Source organism: Budorcas taxicolor, chromosome 15 (assembly GCF_023091745.1).
Source record: "Budorcas taxicolor isolate Tak-1 chromosome 15, Takin1.1, whole genome shotgun sequence".
NCBI classification, from domain to species: domain Eukaryota; kingdom Metazoa; phylum Chordata; class Mammalia; order Artiodactyla; family Bovidae; genus Budorcas; species Budorcas taxicolor.
In genome coordinates, this window is record NC_068924.1 from 50448745 (window position 1) to 50455021 (window position 6277).

Genomic DNA, 6277 nt, shown 5'->3' on the forward strand with positions numbered 1-6277 from the left:
ACCCAGGCACCTGGGAGAGGGGACAGTCTGCACTGGTACATAGTCAGCCCAGTTCCTGCTCCCCTGTCCTTCGGTCTGACCCACCCCAGCACTGGCCTGGCCAGAAGGAGGGAGGGCAGGGCTGGGAGGGCAGGGCTAGGCTCTGCCAAAGGCCCTGGGCAGCTGAGATTCCAGGTGTGACCTTAGATTCCCTGCCCTGAAAATGGAGACAGAGGGGTGGCTGCGCTCGCCCTCACAACAACGAGGAGGAGGAAGATTTGGCCACATCCTCCTCCCAGGGTGGGGTAGGTGTGCTCTCTGATCCCTGAATTCTCCTCTAGACCCCACTGGCCATGGGCATCACACTCTTGACCACAGCTGGTCTCTGCTTCTCGGCCTCTTAGCTCTGGAACCATGTTCCCCAGGTTTGTTCATTCAATCTCAGACACCCCGCAGGTACCAGGCCCCAGGTACCTTGATAGGAATCCATTCTACTGTGAAATGGAGTATTTCCTTGCATGTTCTCATACACAGAAAAGCGCTAAATTCCTTAATTTGAGATATCTGATTTTCCTTAATTAACAATAATCTTTTGATGTTCAAACTACCTGCCCCTTGCAGCAAGCTTCCGTAACTCCTTTCCCAGCCTCCTGGGAATAGCTCTTTCCAGGTCACTGGAGATGCTGTTTCTGAGGCCTGAAGTTCTAAAAATTCCCACGAAATAAAACAGAACCCTCAATTGCTAGGTTGTGACTATTTTTTCAGTTGACACTGATCTGGTCAGAGAGGAAGACTTGGACTCTGTGACAAGGCAGGTGAGCAGTACTTGAAGGACGCTCAGAGCTTCAGAGGCCCAGAAGGCCCTGACCAGGCGGGGAGGTGGAGTGCCTCAGAGTCCCAGTTCTCCCTTCCCTCGGCTGAAAGATTCTAGGCAAGTCACTTAACATCTACTGACCTCAGTTTTCTCATCAGTAAAAAGGAGAACCACTGTACTCAACCACTGCCCTTTCCTGTCAGTTTATACAGGAGAACCCCTGTCTAAACTGGACAGGACAAGGGCAGTGAACAGGAGTTCCCTCATCCTAGGGCTGGGTGTCTGAGGGTTAGAACTTGACGGCACCCAGTACAGCCTGCAAGCTGGCGTCCCATCCCCACAGGACATCGCCAGGAAAGTCACCTGCCCGGGCGGCCCTCCAGTCCCTGTCCGCCACCCCAACCAGGAGTTTCCAGAGAAGGATGAGGTTTGGCTCTTGTCTGCCTGCAGTATCTCCTAGTGCTCAGGGTTCTCACTGTGAAGTTTCAGAAATTCAGACTACCAGCTCTTCCATATAATAAACAATCTCAGGAAAATTACATAACTTCTCAAGGCCTCAGTTTCTTCATCTGTAAAATGGGAACAGTCCCTAATCCATAAAACTATTGCTGAGGATTAAATGAAATCACTACATAAAATGTTTAGCATGGTGATTGAAACATAATAAGCTTCCAAGAAACAGTAGCTACTGCTACTAGTATTACTATCAAAAAATAATTTTGTTATTGAGTTGGTCACTTAACTCCACATCCCCTCCCAGTGACTCTGACTGTCCCAGTGGTCTGGGACAGATGTCCTGTTTATGGGACAGAATCTTTCTTCCCTTTCTGAACTATGTTCTAAAGGATGAGACAGCAAGAAATTCCACAGGAAGGTCACGTGGAAGACCAGCTATGCACTGCCCTCACTCCCTCCACCTCTGGCCTTCCCTGAACCTGGGGTCATCTGCCTTCAGGGGCTGGGACTGTCCTCCCCAGAGCCCTGGTTAGAATCTACAGGTCCGGGGGCCTGACAGTGGGGTGGGGGGCGGAGAGTCTAAGTGGACAAGATGTCCTCTCTGATCAGGGCTGGGGTATTGGTGTTGAGTCCCTGAACTTTGTTGGGAGTGCACTTGTTGGGAATCTCTGACGGCCTCCCCATATCCTCCAGCTGTTCAAATCCTTGGTGCAATCTCTTCCTAAAACAAGAAATGCCCCGCCACACGGGGCTGTGGAGGGGGAAGAGTCCAGCCTGACTGAGACGCAGGACAGGGGCGGCCCAAGGGACTGAATTCTGCTCCTAAGGGTCTGCCTGACTGGGGACACACTCTGTGCTAGAGGCTGCGTTGGCCACTGCCCAGGAGAAAGCCCCTCACTGAGAGGAACCCTGGATGGAGCTCAAGGAGTGATGTCAGGCTGGGGGAGGGGAAATCAGATCAAAAGAGGCAAACCAACGCCTGGGTCCTGACCCTGCCTCCACCACTTATTTGCTGTGATCTGATCTTGGGCAAGTTATCTAACCTCTCTGTGCCTCAGTTTCTTTATCTGTAGAATGGTACTTGACTTCTAAGCTTGTTGGGAGGACGAAACTAGTTAACATATGTAATAGTGCCCACAGAGGTGCTGTCTGCTTTTGCCGAGGTCATTCTCTCTGACGCTATTACTCAGCTCTCTCTGAGGCTGCTTCTTCCCCTATGTTACTAGAAGATGACCCTTGTCTCACGGAATGATATCAAGTTAAATATAGTAACAAATTTGCGGTGTCAGGCACACAGCAGGTATTCAAATCAAGTAGAGCTCTCTCCATTTCCCTTTCCTCTCCCCAAGAGGGCCCAGACGAGAAGTCGGGTCACTTCGGACCCCCTGCCTCCCGCCCCGCCTCAGCCCAGGGCTTGCTGTGTTATCCTGGTCTGACCTCTGGTCCCTGACCTCAGTCTCCTTATCTATGAAAAAAGCTTCTGGGCCAAGTGATTGCTGACTGTCCATGGCCTCCTTCCTACCTCCATTCCATCCTTCCTTCTCCATTTCCAATTCATGTCCTACTGCACCCACTCCTTCAGCAACAGAACCCTGGGAACCCTAAAGTGGGGTGGAGGGGACAGCTGGTGGGCAAGAGGTACCCGCCTGCAAGCAGCCCAGTACCCACCCCAGGTCCCCAAGGGTTAAGATCCAGAGTGAAGGGTGGGGGGCAGGGTCAGTGCTGGACAGACGGGCCTGCAGCCCAGGGCCTGCCTCCCCTCCCCCTATCCTAGGAACAGAGGCCACTTGTTTGAGCATCAGCTGGCTGGCTTTGAGCTCAGCCAAAGGAAGAGTGGGGTGGGGAAGGGAGAGGGCCCCTGGAGAGTGGAGGGGACTCCCTTCTCTCCTAGGGCTTTGACTTAGCTAGTCCACACCTAGCCTCTTGGGACTCTCAGAGGCCCCTTACCCCGCTGAAGTGACTCGTTCCCCTCAGGTTCTCCCTGGGGGTGAGTCTTCTCCTTGTGGGTCAGTGAGTGTTCTCCCAAACACCCGTGGTGGAGATCGGGGGTGGATTTAGACTCAGAGAGGCTCAAATCTTGCTCCAGCAGTCTCTCTCTTTGGATCTCGGGACCAGGTCTTATTACTCAACCCTGTAGATGGGGAAATGGAGAAGTTTGGGAATGTGCAGAGACACACAGAGTTTGGTGGCTGCACAGAGACTGTCCCAGGTCCCAGTCAGTTCCAAGGAGATCCAGGAGGTCTGATGGGGAGAAAACTTCCCCAGATGGGATGGGGGCGGAGGCAGGCGGGTAGTGGGGAAGACAAGCAACCTGCACAAACAGCTGAAGCTTGACACGTGGAAAGGCATGACTGGAGTCCGAGAGACCGCGGGGGTGAGGCTAGGGTTGACTGGGGAGGCCTGAATGCCCCAACGAAGCCTGGGAGAAATCTGTCCACTTCCACTTCACAGTTGTTAAGACTCTTGCCTGGGACCACCCCTCCTGCCCTACTCCAGTGAGCAAGCAGCAAACAGGGAGAGGGGATCCCCAAGGCAGGGTCTGGACCATCCTCAGCCAACCATGGGACTGGGGGACTGGTTCTCTCTACAGCCTACCTCTGCCACCCATTCCAGCCACTTCCATCTCCTTGTCATTCCTCAAACACACCGTGCAAGTTCCTGCCTTTGCATAAGCTTTGCCTTCCTCTGAGAGTCCTTATCCTTGTGAACTACCACTTAACTGTCAAGGCCAATTCATCTCCAATCATCTCCTCCTCCCTGAGCCTCCAAGAGTCTCAGTGTCTGATTCCACCCCAGTACCTGTCTGCACCTGTATTTGGACTCTGCTGGGCTCCTTCTACCCTGTAATGAGCTTGCTGGGAGGTCTCTCCCAGCCTAGACACACTGCTCTCTGAGCACAGGTATTCTGGGTGTCTCTGTCTGGACCTTACTGCACAGTCAAATCCTTCCCTGAGTACCTCCATACATCTGTCCAACCCTACAGCGCTCCCCCCACCAAGCCTGGGGATCAAAGCAGGCTCCCCGGGACAGGAGCCTTGGGGGAGTCGGGTGCATATACCAGATGCCGACCAGAGCTCACCAGCGCTAAAAATCAGCCCTGGAGATCTGGGACCAGACACCCACCACACACCCTCAGGCCGCATTCTGAGTTTGCTTCCTCCAGTCCCAATAACCCACTCCAGGCTTGACCCCGTTCAGTGAACACACACACCTCCTTCTTTTCCCAGCAACTGGGGCAGGTAGGGGCTCTTGGGAGGCCATGCCCCCATTTACTGGTGGGGAATTGGGGCGGAAAGACCGGAAGTCGTCTGCCCAAGATCACTAGAGCCCCAGGTCCAGTGCATAAGGTCGTATGAACCAGCAGACCTGTAAGGGTCTCCGCAGTCAACGAAGTGGGAGCCTTCATTTCACAGATGAAAAAATCAAAGCACCCGAAAGCGGGTTAGCTCTGGAACCTGGGAGGCTTCACGCCAAAGGGCTAAGGGCTGGAAGCCCCTTTTCCCGCTGGTTCGCCCTCCTCCCTACCGTTTCTGGTCCGACCGCATATCCTCAGGAGGCGACTCCATCCCCGCCGCCAGTCAGTACAGAAGACGTGACCTAGTGAAACTCCCGCGGAAGTAGGTGCCGGGCGCAGAGTTTCCGCGCAGCCTCGGCGTTCCCTTCCGCGGAATGGGGAAACTCCGAGCCACACCTGGCCAAGGGGCGGCGGACGGGGAAGCCCCCGCTGCCGCACTGACCTGTTCTGATCCAAGACTCCACGCGCGTAGCCGGGGCCCCGGCGCCACCAACGACACCGTCGTAGTCAACTCGCGGCCGCAGGCCGGGCGCGCCCACCCCGCCGGGCTCTTCCGCCCGCCCCACGTGACGCCCCGGGGAGGAGAGGGCGGGGAAGGGGACAAGGACCCGCCCCTTCCCGGCCACGCCCAGTCACGTTCCTGGAGTTCGCAGGCCTTGCGGACACGTTGATCTGTGCGTCTCCCCTGTCCATCTCGCTGCTCACAGATCCGTCTACGTCTCCTGAAGCTGAGGTCTGCCTCCACCACCCCTGCCCTCTGAGTCTCCCATCTCCTCCTGAGCCTCTCCGCTTTCTGCCACCCCTCTCCCTGGGAGGGACAAGTCACAAACCGCCCCACCCCCAGAGCGGTAAGAGGTAGTGGGAAACTGGAAAACCCAAGTTCCTGACCTCTTCCTCCAGGAAGTCCTTACCCAGTTCATTCTTCGAGAATATCCTACTTCTGTCCCTGGGCCCACATCTCAGGAGCAGGGTGGTGGGGAAGATGCAAGTCAGAGTGTCCAAGGATCCCTTAGTTAAAGGCTGCAGTCTGAGATCCCGGCGGCCAGGCAGCTTCCCTGGCCTAGAGAATGGGAGATTTCCACTCATCCTACCAGCATACACAACAGATGAGGGTCTGGGGTTTGACAGGCATTCCCAGGTCCTGTGTCCAGGGCTGAGATTGGGTGTCATTAATTTGAGCACCTACTACATGCCAAGCCCAGGGCTGGGCAACTGATTTCTTCTATCTCAATGTGCCTGAAGGTAAAAACTATTACTCCAGCTTATAGATTAGGAAATGAGGCTCCAAAGAAGCTCCAGGGCTTGCCCAAAGTTACAAAGCCAGTATTGGGTAAACCAGCCAAGCCTTAGTGAGTTACAGAATCTCCTGCCTACCCCTACTGGATATTCACCCTGCCCTTCCTGGAAAAAGTGGACTCCAAGTGTTTTCCTGACAAGGCAAAGGTAGGTCGTTTCCCGGGAGCGTGGAGGGCTAGACCTTGGGGAGAACTTCTGGCCCCCAGTTCATATGGGGTACAGAAACACTGGAGAGGGGTGGGGCACAGCGCCCTCCTCCCGACCTGAGAGCAGAGGTGACCCTCAGGCAGCAGAGGGCACCTGTGGGCTACAGAGAGCAGGAGAGGCCACGCACCCCTCTAGACTTCAAAGCTGCTGTGGGGAACACAGGACCAGGGGACTGGCGTCTTGGCAAGGGGTTGGAGGCCTCACCTTCTCTGTTAGCACAGGCCTGAGGT

General features: G+C 55.1%; 1 protein-coding gene across 2 annotated transcripts in view; it reads right to left on the bottom strand.

Moving 5' to 3' along the window:
- The window catches only part of ARAP1 (ArfGAP with RhoGAP domain, ankyrin repeat and PH domain 1), a 61886-nt gene extending 56793 nt beyond the window's left edge, over positions 1-5093 (bottom strand). For both annotated transcript variants that reach the window (XM_052652429.1, XM_052652427.1), the window contains exon 1: positions 4987-5093. The gene's annotated coding sequence lies outside the window, so the exon portion shown is untranslated. The remainder of the gene's footprint in view (positions 1-4986) is intronic.
- Between the last annotated feature and the right edge of the window lie 1184 nt (positions 5094-6277).